At 41.1% G+C, this 22,686-nt stretch overlaps 2 non-coding genes across 2 annotated transcripts; both read left to right on the forward strand.

Moving 5' to 3' along the window:
* Nucleotides 1-10,921: 10,921 nt before the first annotated feature.
* On the forward strand, nucleotides 10,922-11,027 carry LOC120259716. Its single transcript, XR_005536271.1, has one exon. It is a non-coding gene; the product is annotated as a small nucleolar RNA R71 (small nucleolar RNA).
* An 11,121-nt stretch (nucleotides 11,028-22,148) lies between these two features.
* On the forward strand, nucleotides 22,149-22,254 carry LOC120259747. Its single transcript, XR_005536300.1, has one exon. It is a non-coding gene; the product is annotated as a small nucleolar RNA R71 (small nucleolar RNA).
* Nucleotides 22,255-22,686: the final 432 nt, after the last annotated feature.

Below are 22,686 nucleotides of genomic sequence, written 5' to 3' on the forward strand. Positions count from 1 at the left end.
TTTCCCTCGTAGGATTAAAACTTTACTCTTTCAATTTATTACTTGAATGACTAGTGCACTTGTTGCCCATAGCTTGGTAGAAGTCGACAAATCATGTAGTTGGAGCCATTGCAGTGGACTGTGATATTAAGAATACTCCAATTTTACTACTCTAGCCATTATCTTTTCTTTTTACATTTGTTTTCTTTGATTTTTTATTTCACTTGGTTTTCTTTTAATCATGATGGATGCAAGTGTTGATAGTTTTTTTTTTTAGTTTTGTGGTAACTGGTTCATAGCAATTCATTTAACAACACATATTTTCCATGTTGGGAGAACCATTTAAACTTTTTGCGGGATAATCATGGAACAACAATCCCAAAATCCTCCATCCATGAATCAGCAAATTGACTGCATACAGGAAATTGAGCTAGATGAGTCACGAGAGCAAAGTGATAGTTCTTGTTTTGTGTGTGTGTGTGTGCGTTCAAGCCACAAATTAAATGCTTAAAACGAACGAAGATAATTTGGAGCAATTAAGGGAGAAAATTGATCAAGTATTATAATACCATGGGAGAACAAGGGCCAAACATGGTCCTATGTTAATTGTTCGTTGGAGACTTGAAGTCCCACCAAATTACATGAAAACCAAAGAATAACTAATATATATCATAAGCAAATGGGTCATTCAAGTAGTAATTAAATATCATTCCCATGGGGACTTTGTTGTTGATTACCAATTTCTTGTAATGATAAATTATCTAAACTAATTGATATGTGTGTATAGGAAAAATTAAAGAAAACAAAACTCTATTAAAACTAGGTTTAATAAGAGCAAAACAATGGATGAAAGATGGTTAAATTCATTGACATGCCAATTTGCATGTGTGTACCTCAAATGCACGGGTGTCGAAGTTATAAAATACCCGGTGAGTTGGGTAGTCGAATCCACAGGGAATGGAAGTATTAGTAGTAACCACTTCTCAGTTATCTAGTCGGAATTAAGAATTGTGATGAAATGAACTTAATTGCAAGAATACGAATAAGCAAGTAAAAGGAAAGTAGAAGACAAGGGAGATCTCAATCAATAAAGATGAGGTACCCTGACAATGCTCCCCCTAGGATCTAACATGAAGCGGAAGACATACTAAATGTTTCTAAACAGAGTTATATGAGTAGAGGTAATCCAAGAACAATCGGTCCCAGCCTCCAGGCCATTGACACTAGTCCCCTACGAGGTCCTGGTGGAGAAATCACTCAATCTCAACACCTCAGACGACATATGACCGCAATAGAGCTAGGGATACCTAGGAGTGCAACCGATTCCTAAAGATAGATCTAACCCTACTTCTAGGAGAAAGATCCCTAACATGTTACAAGGTCTCGATAGAGAATCTCTCAATCTCACGCCTCACACCAAATATAGTTGCATAATGCTTAGTGAATACGGTGATAGGAAGCACCCATCGGAGGGGAAAGTGGGTACTCCACTATCTCATGACTCATCCTCTCAACCCTCTTCAATCTTGGAGTTCTAACCCTAATGGAGACCTATCTCTCACCAAGGTAATAAATCAAGCAATACAAATCAATCACAAGGATCAATACAACATGCAAGCAATAAGAAAATAAGATTGAAACTCAAGTAAACTCAGATTTAATAGAAGACATAAAGTAAATTAATACAATGATATAATCTTAGGGTTCACATGCCCAAATACCTACTAGGGTTTAGCCCTCCATGGGGCAAGTTACAAAGCAAAGAATAATGTAATGAAAAGCAATGAAAACTATGGAATAAAACCCCTTGAATTGGTGATGATGGCCTTGATGGGTCTCTTAACATCTTGAAGGATCCTTCTCCGAAGCTAGGTTGCCAAAGGCTCCTTTGATGCTATGATGGAGAAAAGATCTATCAAAGTTGGTGAAGAACACCCCTCCTAACCCAAATTCACCAAAGACCTCCTCTTCAAACCCTAGCACTTTGTCCTTCAAACGCTAGCAAAAAGTCTACAACAAATAGGGCAAAAGGGTTATTTATAATCATAAACTGCGTCTGTCACGTGCCTTCAAGTGACCGCTTGATATTTTTATAAATGCAGATCACACACTCTTCTCTTGAGGCCACATGGTCAAGCACTGACACACCCTTGCATGTGTACTATAAGTGGACGAGTGTTGAAGTAATAAAGTACCCAAGGGGTGGGTAGTCGAATCCACAGGGAATAGACTCTAGAAACATGTAGTATTGCTAATTAGCTAAGGTTATGATAAATTGGTGATTATATTCAAAATGTTAATGAAATAAAATGACGAGAAAATAAGCAAAGGATAAAGAGGAAGAAACACTCAATGATAAAGCGGGGTACTTGAATAGCGCTCCCCTAGGAATATTGATTCAAGTGCAAGACTAATATTATGCTTCCGTAATTAAGATTCAAAGAGTCATAGAAATTCAAAAGCACACAGTCCCAAAAATAAGGTCAACTATGACTAGCCCTCTACGTATGCCACGGCGGAAATGAATACTCTCAACACCTCACACTACGTGGGACTTCTTAGGGACTCCAAGTGATAAATTCTATTCCCAAATATAGATATGACCCTTTGGTTCAGGTGAAAGATCCCTAATCACAACTAAGCCCCAGCGGAAGGGATCTGTCAACACTACATTCTATTGTGCCTCCACAATTAAGCTCCAATGGAGGAGATCTATCAACACTTCACTCTATTATGATTACAAAGAACTCTTGGAATGTGGAGGCAGGATAAATCACATCGGAAGGGAAAGGGAACGCTACGCTACCTCTCAACTCACCCTCTCAACCATCTTTAATCTTGCTAAGTCTAACCCTAATGGTGATGGTCACTCATCAAAAGTGGTGAATAGATGGATTCTCAACCCTAGTGTCACTCTAAGGGAAAATCAAACCATAAGAATTCAAGATTAAAACTTAATTTAAAAACTCAATTGAAAGAAACATAATAAAAGTCAAGGAAACAAAATCATGCTATTGTTTACAAGTTCAAGCACCTACTAGGGGTTTAGCTCTTCGTGGAGTAATACAAAATCAAAGAATAAATCAAAGATAAATGCAAATTATCCATAAGAATAACCCCCTTGTTATCCATGATGATGGTCTCTAGAAGTCGCTTTTCCTTCTCCAAAGATCCCTCCGTTGAGCCTAGGGCACACCTCGCTGAAACAATGTTGTCAAAAGCTCCCCCAATAACTCTCTTTTGAAGGAAATCGATGTCGAATAGGCCAAAAATGGGCCAAAACCTCACGAAAACCTTCTCCAAACCCTAGCTGCACTCTCTCCAAAAGATAGGCAAAAGATTCCCAAATAACTCTTCAAGGCGGCCTTTTATAATGCTGAAATCAAGATTTCACATGCCCATGTGGATTTTCCACACGGGCGTGTGGATTCTCTATTTTTCTAAATTTTGCATTTTGTGATTAGTAACAACTACAGTACTCCCATGGACAGTACTTCACTATAGTAACTACTACAGTGATCCTGAATTCCTTTTTTTTTTCCATTGAGGCCACACGGTTGGGAACATACCCATGTAGTAGGTCATGTCAAATGACGCTCTCAAAAACTCTGCATAAGCTGGAACATGAGTTTGTGACTGCCTTTGTGCCCTTTAAATTTGTAGATAAGTTTGCACATTCTTGGAAGTTGGTACACACCCTCATGTGTTTGATCGCAGCTCATGTCTTGACACTTGTTCCACATAAGAGAATCCTCAAAAGTTACGTTCATGACCTATTTTTGCTTTCTTTCTTTTTATACTATCTCCACAACTCTGAATGCAAAAAAATAAAAAAATAAAAAAAACACATGAATGAGCCATAAAATTTGATAAAAGCAATGCTCATTATAAGTAAAACATGCTTAATAATTTTCGTACACAAGCACTTATCACGCACACGTCCACGTGGTAGGTTATAAGACTTTTCATCATCGAATCATCGTTTGGAAGCTCTTGCATTCTTCACACAAGTAGGGACATAGGGGTGTGACTGCCTTTGTGCCATTAAAACTAACAAATTGGCTTGAATTCTCTTAGAACTTGGTGGACACCTCCATGTACATGAGCTCCTTTTGTGTCTTGATCCTTATGTTGCACAAAAACTCCCAAAATGTGTCTTCATAACCTATCTTTTCTTGTTTTTCTTCCTTCAAGGCATTCACAACCTAATTGCACAAAGAATACCAAATACACTATATGAGACATAAACACTCATACATGTGTATTTGTGCTACTTTTGTGCATGTAGGTTTGTGGAGACAAGTATGGAATAAAGAAACCAAAGTAGATCATGAATGCATGTTGTTGATGAAATCTTAGAGTGGACAAACATGAATACACAAGTCATTCTCAAAGACATATGAGTGTGTGCCAACCTCCGTTGTGCTCGAGAGAACATGCAAATTGGAAGGGCACAAAGGCAGTCACACTTATGTGTTTCGACTTGCGCAATGCTAGCAAGATTGTCGTCAAATGTGATTTTGTTGAAGAAGCAACGTGATCTACCGCATGAATGTGTGCCCATTCATATGGTCTTAATGAAAAGTGTGAATTCGGGAGTATTTTGGTAGAATACTGTAGCAAATCATTGTAGCAAAGTATTTCAGCCTGTTTTGAGAATCTTTTTCCCATCTTTTGCCCATTTCTTAATCGTCTTTGGAGGCGCTAGTGGCTAGGGTTTAGAGGGGCTTTGGCAAGGCTTTTGGAGTAGTTCTACGGTTTTTAACACCGCATTCTTTCAGAAGAGAGTTATTGGGGGAGCTTTCGTCGGCATCGATTCGGTGAAGTGTGCCCTAGGCATGAAGTGGGAACCTTTAGAGAAGATGCGACCTCTCTACAATAACATCGACCCGAATACCAAGGATGTTTTACTTATGGATTGCATGTTCTTACTTTTGATTTCATTATTGATTGTATCTTTCTCCATGGAGAGCTAAACCCCTAGTGGGTACTTGGACTTGTAACCCCTTGGATGATGTTGTTTTTTTGACCTTTCTATTATGTTTCTTTAATTGATGTCTTTAATTGACTTCCAATCTTGAATGCTTGTTGAATGGGTTTTTCCTTAGAGCAACACTAGGGTTGAGAGCCTACATTGATAAACCTTGTGAGTGAGTGACACACCATGAGGGTTAGACAAAGTGAGATTGGAGAAGATCGAGAGGGTGAGTCAAGAGGTAGCGGAATGTTCACTTTTTCCTCCAGTGTGATTTATCCTACCTCCACATTCCAAGAGCTCTTTGCTATCACAATAGAGTGAAGTGCTAAGAGACAAACTCTGCTGGGCTTAGTTGCGCAAGCAACAGAGTGAAGCTTTGAAGTAATCCTTAGTATCTGGGGCTTAATTGTGACTAGGGTTTTTCGCCTGGACCAAAGGGTTATTTTTTATAGCGTCTCTCTTTCTTGTTCTTTTATTTCTTTTCGTATTGATATTGTTCACATCACTATCGATCCATCTTCACTTTAGTTAAATGACAATCCTTGTGTTTATGATCACTATTCTCTATGGATTCGACTACCCACTCACCAGGGTATTATTACTTCGACAAACCCGTGCACTTGCGGTACACATGCAAAAAGAACGTTTGTCAAGAGTTTAAGAATAAAATACTAAAGTCATGGAGAGTGTCAAACACTAGATAAAACAATCAATACACTAGCAAATAATCCAATCAAAAATGAAAGTGAGGAAGTCCGAAAGTATTTGTGTCTGCATGTAAGACTCAACTCATGTCAACACTATGTCCACTACAAAGGTCTTATTAAAATAGGACTTATTTATATACGAAAAGAATAGGGCGTAGCTTCACACAACCTCTAAGGTAGCCCTTTCTCGAGTGCCCCTCGAGTGGCTTTCACACTTTCCAAGTGGTATCTCTTTCTACCGACGATGGTAGCTTTCACTCATCCTATGAGATAGCTCTTTCTCTCATTAGGGCATAAGAAGTATCTGACTTATGAGAGTAGCTACATAAATCTTAGGTGGTAGCTCTTTCCACCCCCTATGTACAATCAAAACAAAAATTTCTAAATTTATTTTCATGTTTTTTGTTTTTCTGATTTTTTTTTTTGAATAAAACTAGCACACAAAAGTCCCAAAAATAATTAACTAGAGTTTTCATAGGTCTAATGAGTGAGAAAAGTGCATAAAGTAGCAATTAGACAAAAATATTCAAGAAAATTGGATGAAAACTAGAGAATGATAAAACCTAGTGTTTATAACCTCCAAAAAACTAAGAATTAAAATCTTGACCTAAGGTGAACCTTCATTAGCAACAAGAGCATGCTCATGAAACAAGTATTAGATATGTATAAGGTGAATCCTTCACCACAGTTAAGATGTACATTGTCCTCAATATACACATGTAAGCACAATAGAAATATCATCAATAAAATCTAAATGTGTGCGAGAATGCAAATGAAGTAATACTCCCTTGAACTCCTCATTAATCATTTGGAGAAGTCTAACTCATGGGTGTGTTGTGTTGTACGGGTTGTGAAGCTCACACGATCGTGTGATAAAGTCACACGGTCGTGTTCATGACAAAAGCATCATCAACATCACTCTCAAGGTCATTTCCACAGATGCAAGAGGTTCAGTGAAGCTCAATGAAATAGAAAAGATGCACGAGTTCATATATAGAACAATAAAGCACATACTCATAAAACAAAATAAAACATAAAGATAACTCTCAGAAGGTGAAGCTTTTCTGAGTACACAAGTCCACAAAATAATAATGACAAAAAATAAAGGCACAATAAAATAAAAGAAAGTCTCATGAGTGGGACACCTCAAGCGTCGGCATCTGGTGCTGGTGCTGCTGGTGAGTCAGAAGCGATATCCTAGTCTAATGTCTATTGTATGTGATAAAGGCGCTACAGAATCCACCCATGGTTCTCGAGGATGGTAGCCACCATAGCCTCAAGTCTAGCTAGACGCTCGTAAACTCGAGTGAAAGATGACTCAGTATCGGATGACGCTACCGGTGTTGCCACTGTAACCATGGGCTCTCTCTCAGGTGGTGCATTAGGAGTCGCAACATGGTCATCATCAGAAGATGACTCCAATAGAGCATATCCACCTGAACTTGTGCGCCTCACTAATCCCATAAGTCAGAGAGTGACCAGTCCCAAAGATGTAGGGGTATTGATCTCTCCTCTTCTCACACTGAACGAAGAAGATCCATCTTATACAAGAGCCAAGATATGAATGGACCTGCAAAGAGTGCTCCTATCCACAAGTATTGACTTTGATGGTAGAGGTAGTCAGCTACAACATACCCCAGATGAAGGGGCTCTCTTTGAGTCATGGAGTAGAGGTACAAAAGATCTAACCTGCTGAGTGCACCTGTACCATCACAACGATTGGTTACTAACCTGATGAGAACAACATGTATGTACCTGTGTGCTGGTCATGAAAGAAGAGACCCCTTTAACTAGCCAAGAACAAACTGGTAGCCGTTGCACAAATCATGAAATACTTGGCTCGGAGTAATAACAGTAGGGTAATCGGTCAGAAGCTGTGCATATTCTACTGTGTTGATGTAGTCCACATAATACAAGCCAAATAATACTACAAACTAGCTCAGTGACATCCCATGTGGCTGACTAAAAGCTCAGAATCAAATAGTGTCCCCCTTAATGAAGTCAGTATCTGCCATGGAGTGATCAATGGAGAACGATGAAAGAACTTCCAAAGTCATGTCTCAGCGGAAAGGATCGTGAATGGTAAGAAGTCGATCCCAACCCCCCACATCAACAAGCTCTTGAACCTCGTCAACGAGTCTGATCTCCTCAAGTGTATTCCAATCAAGGTAGCGTAACTGTCCAAATTTGAGCTTCTGGAGACGCTCAAACCTTTATTGATGTTCAGGTTCAGTAAATTTGATCTCTAGTGCTGGGGTTGTCTCCTTGCCTTGGTGAAGACGTTTATGAGCCATTTTCTTGGTCCTAGGTACCATACCTATGAGTAGAACATCAAAAAAAGTTAGTTCGGCATAAATTTGATGAGTACAAAGCACCACGTGGGCTTGTGGGCAAACTGCGCACCTGCGTGGCTTTATTTGCCACTTTTCTAGCCCACGCGCCTACGTAGGGGCGTGATGGCTCGGCAAAGGGGCTATGCGACCGTACAGTTGCACGACAACAAGCCCTCGCGGTCATGTAGGCTGGGCACGCGCCCGCATAGGCTATTGGCCGACCCACACGCTTACGTGGCTCGGCCACATGCCCGCGTTGGCACCCGACCATGGCCAAAAGGCCATGGTCGGGGATCCAACACCTCACAAAGTCATTTACATGCATTCTAGAGTGTTTTGACATGATTTTCCATGAATAATAGCATCTAAAAAGCAAGAAAACTCAATGGATTTGAAGTTAAATGCATGGAGAAGATGGAGAAAGATGAGGGCTTACTGGAATGAATCGGAGAAGAAAATTCGATGAAAATTCTAGAGAAACACTTCTAAATCTCCAAGAAGTCAAAGAAAATGGTTTGAGAGTCTGAAGGTTGGAGCTCTTGAAGATGGAGAAATAGGAGATGAAGGGTTTTGGAGATGAAGATAGTGAATAGTGCCCCTTCATGTTTTTATAAGCCACATGGGCGTGTGAAAATTCCACACCCCCATGTGAACACTGTACACGGTCGCGTGGAAATTCCACATGACCGTTTGGATTGTAGAATTTTTGCAGACAGTCCACGCGAACCTCCAAACTCAAAATTAACACTAATTCTTCAATTATAAACATGAATTACACCCTATACCATGCCACATACATGAAAATCAATTTAAATCACCAAAAATTTTCCATGAAAAGTCCAACACCAGCAAAAATTCATCAAGGCACACACTCATGAGTTTATTACTGTAGAAATAAAAATTTAACCTAGAAAGCAATTAAAAACTTGGGTTGCCTCCTAAGTAGCGCTTGTTCAACGTTGCTTAGCTTGACATACCTGTCCTTACCTCATGGTGGCTCATAGAAATGGAAAATTATCTTCTTTACGACCTACACACATAAAAGATAGAAATTCTGCATACTCAAGGAGAATTTATTAAACATGTTACCGAATGAACGAGTGTCGCTCTCTTCTTTTGTGTGCTTATATCCAAGTGTATTGTAGTGCATCCTATGGAGACGTCTTGACCTCTTAACACAACGAAAAATTTGTTTCAGAATACCTCCTTTTGGATGCTCTTTGAGGACTTATTCTACATGATTTCTCATTTTCTCCTCCTCAATGTCCGGCCACTCCTCATATGGGGTCTGGATGCAAAAATTCATGCAAATACTTATTAGCAATCTCATCACTGACATTTAAAAAATAACACGAGTCATCAAAGTCAAGAGAATGCTTCATTGCTTCAGCAAGATGGTATGCGATCTTCTCCTCTCCTATGCGTAGTGTCATCTTATCTTCATCCATATCGATCAGCTCCTTGGAAGTTCGTAACAATGGTCTCCCTAGAATTAGTGGAACCTCCACATCTTCATCAACATTAAGTACTACAAAATCTGCAGGAAAAATATACTTGTTAACCTTCACTAAAACAACTTCAATTATACCTCTTGGATGACAAACTGAGCGATCGGCCAGCTGTAACGTCATGCTTTTAGCCTTGCCTCTCCTAACCCCAATTTCTAAAATAGTGTGTATGACATGACATTAATACTAGCCCCTAAATAAGTCAATGCTTTTTCTTCCCCCAAACCTCGGATCGCACATGGTATGATGAAACTTCCCGGATCTTTCACCATGTTCAGTAGATTTTTCTAAAGCATTGCCGAACAATTTCCTTCTAAAATAATAGCTACACTCTCCTCCATCTTCTTCTTGATGGGCAAGAGATCTTTCAAGAATTTTGCGTATTGAGGCATTTATAACAAAGCCTCCACAAATGGGATGTTGATGTGCAACTGTTTGAATAAATCCAGAAATTTCTTGTTTTATTCATCAGCTTGGTCTTTCTTCAAATGCGCCTGACAGGGAATCCTAGGAGCATATGAAGGGGGTGGCACAACTATCCCCTTCTCCTTGTCTTGCACCTTATCCCTTGGCTTTTCTTGAGGAATCTCAACAACCTTCCCAGTGGGGGATTTTTCTTGAAGAATTTTAGAATTTTTCTCAACAGTGAGCATTTCTTGGATCTCTCGACCACTCATCAAAGTGATCACCTTCACTTGCTTTCTTGGGTTAGTCTCAGTGTTGCTTGGCAAGCTTCCTAGGGGCCTTTCCGCTAATGACTTTGCTCTTTGTCCCACTTGATACTCCAAATTGTGTATGAAAATGGTGTGATTGTGGAGTGTTGCCTATATGGTTTGGAACCTTGTGTCGATTGACTGAATGAACTTTGACAAAACCCTTCCTAACTCTGAAACTCTCTTCGGAATAAGAGGTGTTTGCTGAAATCATGGTAGGGCAGTAGTCTTTTGCTACCCTTGATTACCTAATGAGAGATTTAGGTGGTTCCTCCACCCTTGGTTGTAGGTGTTTTTATAAGGATTGCCTTGTCCTCTTCCTGCACTGTCCACAAAATCTACTTGATCAATTAGGGCTGAAGTAGTAATTGAGATGGAACAATTGGATGGCATATGTGAACCCCCACAACCATCGCAACTCATGATCATGGCTACTCTTGCTGAAGTTAGAGTATCCAATATCTTGATCGATTCTTTACCTTGGGCTGCCAAGGATGTAACCGCATAAATCTCATAAATTCCGGCCACTTTCTTCTTCTCTCTTGTATTCCATTGCTACCTATTCAAACCCATTTCTTCAATCAGTTGTCAAGCTTCTTATGGGGCCTTGTTTCCCAATGTTTCTCCCACGGCGATATCAAGGATCTGTTTAATACTTAGATTCAATCCATTGTAGAATGTGTGAATAATTATCCACTCAGGGGACCCATGTTGTGGACACTTCCGCAAGAGATCCTTGTATCATTCCCATGTCTCAAATAATTATTCAAGCTCCATCTGAACATATGAAGAGATCTCATTTTGAAGCTTCGTCCATTTTCCTCGAGGGAAATACCATGCAGGGAAAGCTTTTACTATTTTGTTCCATGTTGTGATGGAAACTCTTGGCAATGAATGGAACCACTGTTTGGCTCTTCCTTTCAGTGAGAATGGGAAAGCCCTCAAGTGAACAGCATCATCTAAAACCCCATTAATTTTCAGCATACCGCATACTTCAAGAAAATTCTCAATATGGTTGTTCGGGTCTTCATCGGCTAACCCATTGAACAGTGCAGATTGCTGAACCATCTGAAATGAGAAACCCAGCTTCAACTCAAAATTCTGGGCTACAATTGGTGGCCTAACAATGTTAGACTATGTCCCACAAAACCATAGGTCAAGCAAAATTTGATAGTGTTATCCATTGCCCTTCTTATTCTGCCATATTTTCAAAATCTTCGACCTTTATTTTAGCTAGAAAATTTTGTTCTTATTTAGGTTCCTTGCTCCTTCTATGCAAGCTACACTCAATTTCAGGATCTTCTTCTACCAACGTTGAAGGATTCCCACGGGTCATAATTTGCAGCTTAAATCAATGAAAAGAAACAATGAGAACGGCGAAAGAAAGAAGTATGAAATAGAAAAAAAAAAGGGAAAAGTGAATGACTAAAGTAACCATGTCCTAGTGTTCCTAATATCTCGTTCCCCGGTAATGGCGCCAAAAACTTGACATGCCAATTTGCGTGCATGTACCGCAAGTGCACAAGTGTCAAAGTAATAAAATACCTGGTGAGTTAGGTAGTCGAATCACAGGGAACGAAAGTATTAGTAGTAAGCACTTCTTAGTTATCTAGTCAGAATCAAGAATTATGATGAAATGAACTTAATTGTAAGAATACGAATAAGCAAGCAAAGGGAAAGTAGAAGACAAGGGAGATCTCAATCAATATAGATGAGGTACCCTAGCAATACTCCCCATAGGATCTAACATGAAAAGCAAGACTTACAGAATGTTTCTAACCGAGTTAGATGAGTTGAGGTAATTCAAGAACAATCGGTCCCTGTCTCCAGGCCACCGATACTAGTCTCCTATGAGGCCCCGGTGGAGAAATCGCTCAATCTCAACACCTCACACCACATATGACTGCAATAGACTCTAGGGATACCTAGGAGTGCAACTGATTACTAAAGATAGATCTAACCCTACTTCTAGGAGAAAGATCTCTAATCCCCTATAAGGTCTTGGTAGAGAATCTCTCAATCTCACACCTCACACCAAATATGGTTGCATAATGCTTGACAATGCCCCTTGTGTGTGATCCACAAGTGCATGGGTTTGTCGAAGTAATAAATCCCAAGTGAGTGGGGTATCGTATCCACAGGGAGTAGGGAATAAAAATACTAAATTTGCTACTTATCCAAGTTAAAATAAATAATTATTGGTTCGGTAAAGTGTAATGTAAGCAAAAACAAAAGAAACAAGAATGAGAGGCCCAAGTAAGTGAGAGGAAAGGCAATCGATAGAAGTGGGGTACTCGGACAATGCTCCCTCTATGACTAATGTTTCAAGTGCAAGACCTACTAATATGCTTCCTAACTAATGCTTGATGAGTCGTGGAAATCATAAAGTACACGGTCTCAAACCTAAGGTCAACCGTGACTAACTCTACACTATGTCTCAGCTGATAAATCGCTCAATCTCAACACCTCATACTATGCAAAGTTGCATGGAGTTCTAGGGATTCTAAGTGATAAACCCTATTCTTATGTGTACATCTAACCCTTCGGTCTAAGCGAAAGACCCCTAGTTATAATTAAGCCCCTGATACTAAAGTCACTTCAATGCTTCACTTTGTTGCTCGTGGAACTAAGCCCCATCGGAGTTCATCCTTTAGTTCTTCACTCTATTGTAACTGCAAAGAACTCTAGGAATTAAGGGTAGGATAAATCACACCGGAGGGGAAAGGGAAGGCTCCGCTACCTCTCGACTCACACTATCAACCCTCTCCATTCTAGCTTTGTCTAACCCTCATAGCGTGTCACCCATCCACAAAGATTACTAATATGAACTCTCAACCCTAGTGTCACTCTAAGGGAGAAATCATTCAACAAGCATTCAATATTGAAACTCGATTAAAAACATCAATTAAGGAAGGCATAATAAAAGCTCAAAGAAACATTAACATCCTAGGGTTTACAAAATCCAAGTATCCACTAGGGGGTTTAGCTCTCCATGGAGCAAGATACAATAAATAATGAAATCGAAAGTAAAAACAAGTAATCCATAGGAAAACCGCCTCGATATTCGTGTCGATGGTCTTGTGGAGTAGCTTCTTCTTCTCTAAAGGTTCCCTTGTCCGGCCTAGGGCACATCTCGCCGGATCGGTGCCGACGAAAGCTCCCCCAACAATCTTCTTCCAAGAGAAGGGCGATGTCGAATCCTTAGGACCACTCCAAAGACTAGCCTAAAGCCTCTCGAAACCCTAGCCGACGGCCTCTCAAAAGATGGAGAAAAGTTGGAGAGAAGGGTGAAAGATTCACCCAAAAATTGGGCTGAATCATGGCTTAAAAAGGGTTGGAATCGGGCATCCACACACCCCTGTGAATTTTCACACGGGCGTAGGGAATTTTCACATGCCTGTGTGAATTCTCTGGAAACCTGATTTCGGTTGGCTGTGAACTGTAACTGCTACAGTGATTTGCTACAGTACCTGCTGCAATACTCAACCAAAACACTCCCAATTCCACACTTTTGATCGAAGCAACATAAACGGGCACACATTTATGCCGTAGACCGCAACTCTTCTTCAATCAAAGGTCTCATTGGTGAAAATCTTGCTATCAATGCACAAGTCAGGATATGCAAATGTGACTGTCTTCGTGCCCCTCTAACTCATTGTAATGACTTGACTACATGGTGGTTGGCACACATTAACATATCTTAGAGCTCCACTTGTGTCTTCGCGTTTGTTTCTTCCAAGATTCCACCAAATAGTGAGTTCATGATCTACTTTTTGATTCTTTTCTTAATACTTAGCTTCACAACCCTACATGCGCAAAAGAACAAAAATACACATGTATTAGTGCTTAAACATGATTAATGTAATGCTCAACGTAATGAAAGAACACTTCGCATTCTAAACACACAAGCAGTCATCAAACTATCCCAGACTTAAGTTTTTGCTTATCCTCAAGCAAAAATAAAACATTGAAGCATAGAAGAAAGAAAAATTGAAAGTGCTTGGCCTTAGGATCACCAAAGCATGCATGGAGAGCATTCTACAAGAAAGGGAACTTTCAACACTAAATATGAAAAAATCAATGCTGCAGTTAAAAACTTGAATTAAAAAAGGACGACAAATTCGACATTGTGTAAGTGTGTATAAACTCAATCAAGTAAACCCAAAGTATACTCCTCAAAGTTCTAAGTACAAGGGACTTATTTATCTACAAGCATAACAAAACAAACGGAGGGTAGTAGCTTCACACATCCTCAAGGTAGCCCTTTCCGAAGCGGCCGCTAATTGGCTTTCACACTTTCGAGGTGTTATGACAACGCTCCTTGCGTATGTCCCGCAAGTGCACGGGTTTGTTAAAGTAATAAATTCCAGATGAGTGGGTATCGTATCCATAGGGAGTAGGGAATAAAAACACTTAAATTGTTTCTTAACTATATGAAGAGTGAATAATAGTTGTGTGACAAGATGTAATGTAACAAAAGTAAAAGAGACAAGAGAGAAAGCACAAGTAAAGGGGAGGTAATGCAATCGATATAAATGGGGTACCCGGATATTATTCCGCCTAGGATAATCATTTCAAGTACAAAAACCCTCTAATATGCTTTCTAACTAATGCACTAATGAGTCGTGCAGATCCTTCAATACATGGTCCCAAATCTAAGGTCAACCATGCCTAACTTTATACATGTCCCGGAGGAGAAATTGAACAATCTCTCAACCTCACACTCATATAGAATCGCAATGAGTTCTAGGGATTCCAAGTGATAAATCCTCTTCCTAGATGTAGACCTAACCCTTTGGTCCAAGTGGAAGGTCCCTAGTCACAATTAAGCCGTAGGTGCTAAAATTACTTCAACGCTTCACTCCGTTGCCTCTGCAACTAAGCCCCAGTATAAGGTCATCTCTTAGCCCATTCACTCTACTATGACCGCAAAGAACTCATGAAAATGGAGGTAGGATAAATCACACCAGAGGAGAAAGGGGACGCTCTTCTATTTCTCGACTCACCCTCTCAACCCTCTCCAATCTAGCTTTGTCTAACTCTCGTGGTGTGTCACTCACTCACAAGGGTTACCAAGGTGAGCTCTCGACCTTAGTATCACTCTAAGGGAGCATTCAATCTATCAAGCATTAAATATTGGAACTCAAATAAAACATCAATTAATGAAAGCATAATAATAAGGTTTAATGAAACAAGTACATCCTAGGGTTCTCAAATCCAAGTACCCTCTAGGGGGTTTAGCTCTCCATGGAGCTAGTTACAATCAATGAAATTGAATGTAAAAACAAGTAATCCATAGAAAAACCACTCAGTTGTTGTGACGATGGTCTTGTGGAGGAGTCTCTACTCATCCGAGGGTCACTTTATTCGGCTTAGGATCGCCTCGCCTGATCGATGCTGACGAAAGCTCTTCCACTAACCTTCTTCCAAATGGAGCGCGATGTCAGAGCCGTAGAACCTCTCCCAATCCCTAGCCAATACCTCTCTAAACCTTAGCCGTCGCCTTCTCTCAAGTTGGAGAAAATATGGAGGGAAGAATGCTGAAATCGGGGTTGAAATCGGCCTTCAATAGGGCTGGAATCGGGAATCCATACACCCCTGTGGATTCACCACACGACCCTTGGAATTTCCACACAACCATGTGGATTCTCTAGAAATCACTTTTCTCGGCCGGCTGTAAACAGTACCTGTTACAATGAATTGCTACAGCATTTGCTACATTACCCCCCTGCTACAATCGTCTGAAATACTCCCGAAACCATGTTCTCATCGAGGTAACGTAACCGGGCACACATTTACGTCGTAGATCGCTTTGCTCTTTCAATAAAGGGCTACATTGGTGGAGATCTTGCTAAACATGTACAAGCCCGAATACTTGAATGTAACTGCCTTTGTGACCCTCCAAATTATTGTGCTAACTTGAATACGAGGAGGTTGGCATACATTCTCGCATCTTGAACCTGACTTTTGTCTTCGCGATTTGATCATTCTCAAGATTTCTTCCAAATGGTGCATTCACGATCTACATTGGCTTCTTTTTCTAACATTCAACTTCAGAACCCTATATGCATGAAAGTAAAATAAATGCACACATATTAATGCTTAAACTTGATAAAAGTAATGCTCATTATAAGGAACGAACACTTCAGCATTCTTATCACACAAGCACTTATCAAACTCCCCCATATATAAGTTTTTGCTTGTCCTCAAGCAAAAATTTGAAACATTAAGGCATAGATGAATGAAATATTGGAAGTGCTTGGCCTTAGGTTCACCAAAGCATACAAAGATAGCATTCTACAAGTAAGGAAAGTTTTCAACATTAAATACGAAAAATCAATGCTCTAGCAAAAAACTTGAATAAAAAGGGATAACAAACCCAAAATCGTGCAAGTGTGTGTAAACTCACTCAAGTCAACCCAAGGTATACTCCTCAAAGTTCTAAGTAAAAGGGACTTATTTATCTACAAAAAGTAATGAAAATTTGAAAAGATGGTAGTAGCTTCACACATCCTCTAAGGTAGCCTTTTCCAAAGCGGCCGCTAAGGCGGCTTTCACACTTTCGAGTTGGTAGCTCTTTCTACCGGGGTGGTAGCTTTCATTCATATCATGAGATAGCTCTTTCTCTCATTAGGGCATAACTAGTATTCAACTTATCAGAGTAGCTTCATACTTCATAGGTGGTAGCTCTTTCCACCCCCAATGCACAACAATTTATTTTTTATCTATTTTTCTATATATATAATTTTTTTTTGAAATTAACAAAAGAAACAACTATAACTAGTCCCTTTAACATCAAACTTGAGTTTCCAAAAGAGTTTAAAGAGTGAGTAGTGCAAAAAGTGTGAATCGGGCAAAAATTCCTAGGAATTCAAGTAAAAACTAGAGCATGATAACATTCAATGTTAAAAACTCTCCTAAACTAAAGAAAACAATCATTACAACTAAGGTGAACCGCCATTGGCTATGTGAGCATGTATAATAATCAAACTAATATAAAAGATATGTGCACTATGAAACTCCCCCGCACTTAAGTTGTACATTGTCCCCAATGTATCATGCAACCACAATAGAAAATAAAGCAATCAAGTATAGATGTGAGAGTGGCAATTGAAATAATACTTCCCTAACTCCGAGTGTTGCGTTTGATGGAGATAAATCCTTGGGAGTAAAGTTCCAACGGGTTGTGAAGCACACACCACCCACATTGGCCGTGTCCATGACTAGTTCTCAATTCCCATACTGACAAGACCATCTGCACGCATCCACGAGGGGGTTCAGTAAAGCTCAATAAAACTAAAATAGCTCATGTATATATAAAAGATAAGGCAATGATTACAACTCGAGGTAACAAAATGAAAATAAACTCAGAAGGAAAGTCCTTTCTGAGTATACAAGTCCAAAATAAAATGCAGAAGTAAAGAAATGAAAAATAAAGTCAAATGTCGGTGTCGTCAGGTCTCTCCTCCACTGCTGATGCTGGTGCTGCGTGTGCTGAATCAAAGGATGTCGGTGGAGGTAGTGATGGTGATGCCGGAGGAGCCTGAGTAGTCCGTGGTTGCAGAACAAATGATGAGGCAACGCCTCGCTCAAGAATCTACTATAACTTATGAAAACGTGCCATGAACTCCGCTCAAGTGTGGCCCGGACCTCCGCTATCTCTACTCGGACCTTAGCAATCTCGATCGGTAGCACCCCCACAATATTCTCGAGCCTCTTAAAATGATCATTTGCTCGAGATGGTGAAAACCTGTGCACCGGGGACGGATCTTGTGTTGCAGGAGGTGCCTCGATCTCCATCTGTGTCGGCTAAGGCTCGGGAGTAGGCTAAGAAGCCTCGACACCATCGTCGCCTTCCCTCTGTTGCCTCTTGGATAAGTGAAATCAGGGCATACACTCCGGACCGAACTCTGCGCACCATCCCCTATCAGTCTCAATGTCTCTATGCCCAATGGAGTAGGTATACTCGCCTTCTCGATCCCCGAATCGTGATCAAAAGACCCATACCCATAACCAATCTCGTGATGTAGGGACCTAAGAAGATCACTCCTAACATGGCATGCTGTCCCTTAGATGTCGTAAATACTCTGCGATGATATGTCACAACTGGATCGGTGTGTTCTAAACCAATGAATGAAAGATACAAGAGCTCCTGTTGCTCAGGACGCCAGTACTGTCACCATGGCCGTTCATCGACCTGCTCATAACAGTATGCAAATATCGATATGCAGGTCGGGCAAGGTATCGTGGCCTTGGACACCCCTGGCTCATATTGGCCTTGACCGCATAGCACTCCATACGCCCTCTGCGGGGTCAAGGCGCCGAGATAATCTGTCGGTAACTGAGCATATTCCTCAGTGTCCTTGAATGCTAACTCTTACAACCTCAGTCTGATCGAAAACTGTGTTCCACTCATGCTGTAGTGATCCCCCAGTTCTCTGAATTGTATAACGTTGTCATAGTTAAGAAACAATTTAAGTGTTTTTATTCCCTACTCCCTATGGATACGATAACACCTCGAGTGTAAGTGTATGGATAGTAGGCTCTCTAATATCTAATAACTGTCTCCAACGTCCAACTGACACCAAGTCCTCTACCTAATCCGCTAACTCTCCTCCCTTCTGCATGTCTCGCAATATACTCATGTCCAGGAATCGAGTCTGTCCGAACCGAAGTCTCAGCAGACGCTCAAAATGAGCTTGATGCTCGGGAATAGCGAACTCAGTGTGTTCTATCTCTGGGCACTGCTCCCTGGGATGTTTACCAGCTGCAATCTTAGTCCTAGGTGCCATATCGACGAGTTGAACTTGAAAACTTTGATTCGGCCAGAAAACCAAGTGAAAATTCCTCCAAATGAGTAGCACGAAGTCAGGAAATAGTGCAGGTGTGTTCTCAGATGAATTAGGATTATTGACACATCCGAATATGCGTGTAAACCGCAAGGGAACGGGTGTCGAAGTAATAATCCCAAATGAGTGGTATCGTATCCACAGAGAGTAGGGAATAAAGACACTTGAGTTGTTTCTTAACCAATGTGGAAGATGAATAGTGATAAGTGTGACAAAATATAAAATAACAAAAATAAAAACAACAAGATAGAAAGCACAAGTAAAGGAGAAGGTAAGGCAATCGATAAAGATGGGGTACCCGGATATTGATCCGCATAGGACAATCGTTTCAAGTGCAAGAACCCTCTATTATACTTCCTAATTGATACAACAATGAGTCGTGGAAATCCTTAATTACATGATCCCAAATCTAAGGTCAACCATGCCAAACTCTATACATGTCCCGGAGGAAAGATTGAACAACCTCGCAACCTCGCACTCGCATAGAATTACAATGAGCTCTAGGGATTCCAAGTGATAAACCCTATTCCTATGTATAGACCTAACCCTTTGGTCTAGGTGAAAGATCCCTAGCCACAATTAAGCCCTAGATGCTAAAATCACTTCAACGCTTCACTCCGTTGAACTCGCAACTAAGCCCCAGCTGAAGGTCATCCCTTATCCCATTCACTCTACTATAGCCGCAAAGAACTCTTGGAACGTGGAGGTAGGATAGATCACACCGGAGGGGAAAGGGGACACTTTGCTACCTCTCGATTCACCCTCTCAACCCTCTCCAATCTAGCTTTGTCTAACTCTCATGGTGTGTCACTCACTCACAAGAGTTACCAAGAAGAACTCTCATCCCTAGTGTCACTCTAGGGGAGCATTCATACAATCAAGTCTCCAAGATTAGAACTCATAATAAACATCAATTAATTGAAAGCATAATAAAGAGGTTCAATGAAACGAATACATCCTAGGGTTCACAAATACCCAAGTACCCACTAGGGGTTTAGCTCTCCATGGAGCTAGATACAATCAATGAAATCAAATGTAAAAGCAAAGCATCCATAGAAAACCCCCTCATTAGTCATGGTGATGGTCTTGTGGAGAGTCCTCTACTCGTCGCAAGGGTCCCTTTGTCCGGCCTAGGATACACCTCACTAGATCGGTGCCGACGAAAGCTCTCCCACTAACCTTCTTCTAAATGCCGCGCGATGTCGGAGCCGTAGAATCTCTCCAAAGCTTTAGCCAATACCTCTCAAAACCCTAGCCGTCGCCCTCTCTCAAGTTGGGGAAAAGATGGGGAAAAAAATTCTGAAATCGGGGCTGAAATTGGCTTTTAAAGGGCTGGAATCTGGAATCCACACGCCCGTGTGAGCGCCCCTGTGGATTTTTCACACGGGCGTGTGGAATTTCCACATGACCGTGTGGATTCTCCGTTTCCCTGTTTTCAAGGCAGGCTGTGAATAGTGTTGGTACAGTATTCTTGCTAAAGTCCCCTACTACAGTACTGGTCCGAAATACTCCCTAATCCATGCTTTCATCGAGGTAACACAAACGGGCACGTATTTACGTCGTGGATCGCTTTACTTTTTCAATAATGGGCATGTTGGTAGAGATCTTATTCTATATGTACAATTCGGAATGCTTGAATGTGACTGCCCTTGTGCCCCTCCAAATAGTTGTGATAACTCGAATACGAGGAGATTGGCACACATTCCCGCATCTCGAACCCAACCTATGTCTTCACGTTTGAACCTTAGCAAGATTTCCTCCAAATTGGTGCAATACGACCCACATTGGCTTCTTTCTCTCATATTCAGCCTCACAACCCTACCTGCATGAAAGTAACATAAATACACCCATATTAGCGTTAGAACCTGAGAAAAGTAATGCTCAACACAAGGAAAGAACGCTTCGCATTCTTATCGCACAAGCACTTATCAATTGTGAAAATGAAGAGAAATGACAAGACTTTAAAAAGAACTCGTTCCTCTTGACGTTCTATTTATCCGCATGGGCGTGTGGAAATTACACACTCCCGTGGGCCTCCAAGGTAGAGAGCCACAGGGGCAGACACATGCCCTTTTGCGCACGCTCGGGAAAACACTCCTTTGTCTCTGAATACAACCGCACGGGCGTGCGAGAAAATGCCCACGCTCGTGTACCTGACCTATAGGGGCAAACGCACATCCCTGTGGCTTCTCTGTCCAACTCACGGGTGTGGACATTCACAGGTCCAACTCACAGGCACGATCGCACGCCCCTGTGTCTTCAAGGGATGGAGGAGAGCTCTGCTGCAGAGATCCACACCAGTGCATTTATCACAGGATCACCCACAGGGGTTAGTCCACCCCCTGTGTGCTCTCGGGAAAAATTACTAAGTCTCTACTGGAAAACGCACGCCCGTTCTGAAATTGCCCCTCTTGATTCCCAAGATTGTGCAAAGAAGCGGTGTGGTTGCAAAGTGTAGCCTCGACTAATTGAAACCTTGTATCTGATGATTGCACAAACCTAGTCAAGGCCTTCTCTAAATCGGTCATTCGGGTTTCCAAGCCTGAAACTCTGTTCTCCATGTTTGGGGCTTGTTGTTGTTGTTGGAAACCTTGTGGTGCCATGGCCTTTTGTGGTCCTTGGTTGCTCCATGAAAAATTAGGATGACTCTTCCAACCCGGATTGTAGGTGTTGCTATATGGATTCCCTTGGTTCCTCATTGCATTACCCACAAAATCGACTTTCTCCACTGAAGATGCATCACCAATAGAGATCGGGCAATCGGAGGGAGCATATCCTCCACCACACCCGGTGCAAGTAGTCATGGCCGCCACTCTATTAGAAGTTAGAAGGTCAAACTTCTTACTCAACGATTCCACTTGAGCCGCCAATGAAATTACTGCATCTATTTCATGGAGCCCGGCCACTATTTTCCTTTCCGGTGCATTCCACTGATAATTGTTCATGGCCATGTCTTCTACTAACTGTCGGGCTTATTCCGGGGTTTTACTTCCCATTGTACCTCATGCGGTGGCATCTAACAACTACCTTGTACTCGGATTCAACCCATTGTAGAAAGTCTGAATAATCATCCATATAGGAAATTTGTGCTGTGGGCACCTTCGCAAAAGATCCTTGAAGTGCTCCCATGTCTCAAACAATGACTCTAACTCCATCTGCACAAACGACGATATCTTATTGCGAAGCTTGGCCGACTTTCCTGGAGGAAAGTATCTAGCAAGAAAAGCTTCGACCATCTTGTTCCAAGTCGTGATGGAGGCCTTAGGCAAAGAATGTAGCCAATGCTTGGCTCTTCCCTTGAGAGAGAATGGGAAAGCCCTCAATCTAATAGCATCGTCCAATACACCATTAATCTTTAGCATATCACAAACTTCCAAGAAGTTTTCTATATGGTTATTTGGATCCTCATCGGCCAAACCACTGAACTGTGCTGATTGCTGAATCATTTGGATGAATGTTGGCTTCAGCTCAAAGTTTGGAGCTGTAATTAGGGGTCGCACAATACTCGATTGTGTGCCCAAAATTGAGGGTCTAGCATAATCAGAAAGTGTCCTCTATTGCTCATTTTGTTCTGCCATATTATCTGACCCTTCAACTTCTATTTCAGCTTGATTAGACG

Source organism: Dioscorea cayenensis, chromosome 4, assembly GCF_009730915.1.
Source record: "Dioscorea cayenensis subsp. rotundata cultivar TDr96_F1 chromosome 4, TDr96_F1_v2_PseudoChromosome.rev07_lg8_w22 25.fasta, whole genome shotgun sequence".
In the NCBI taxonomy this organism is placed as follows: domain Eukaryota; kingdom Viridiplantae; phylum Streptophyta; class Magnoliopsida; order Dioscoreales; family Dioscoreaceae; genus Dioscorea; species Dioscorea cayenensis.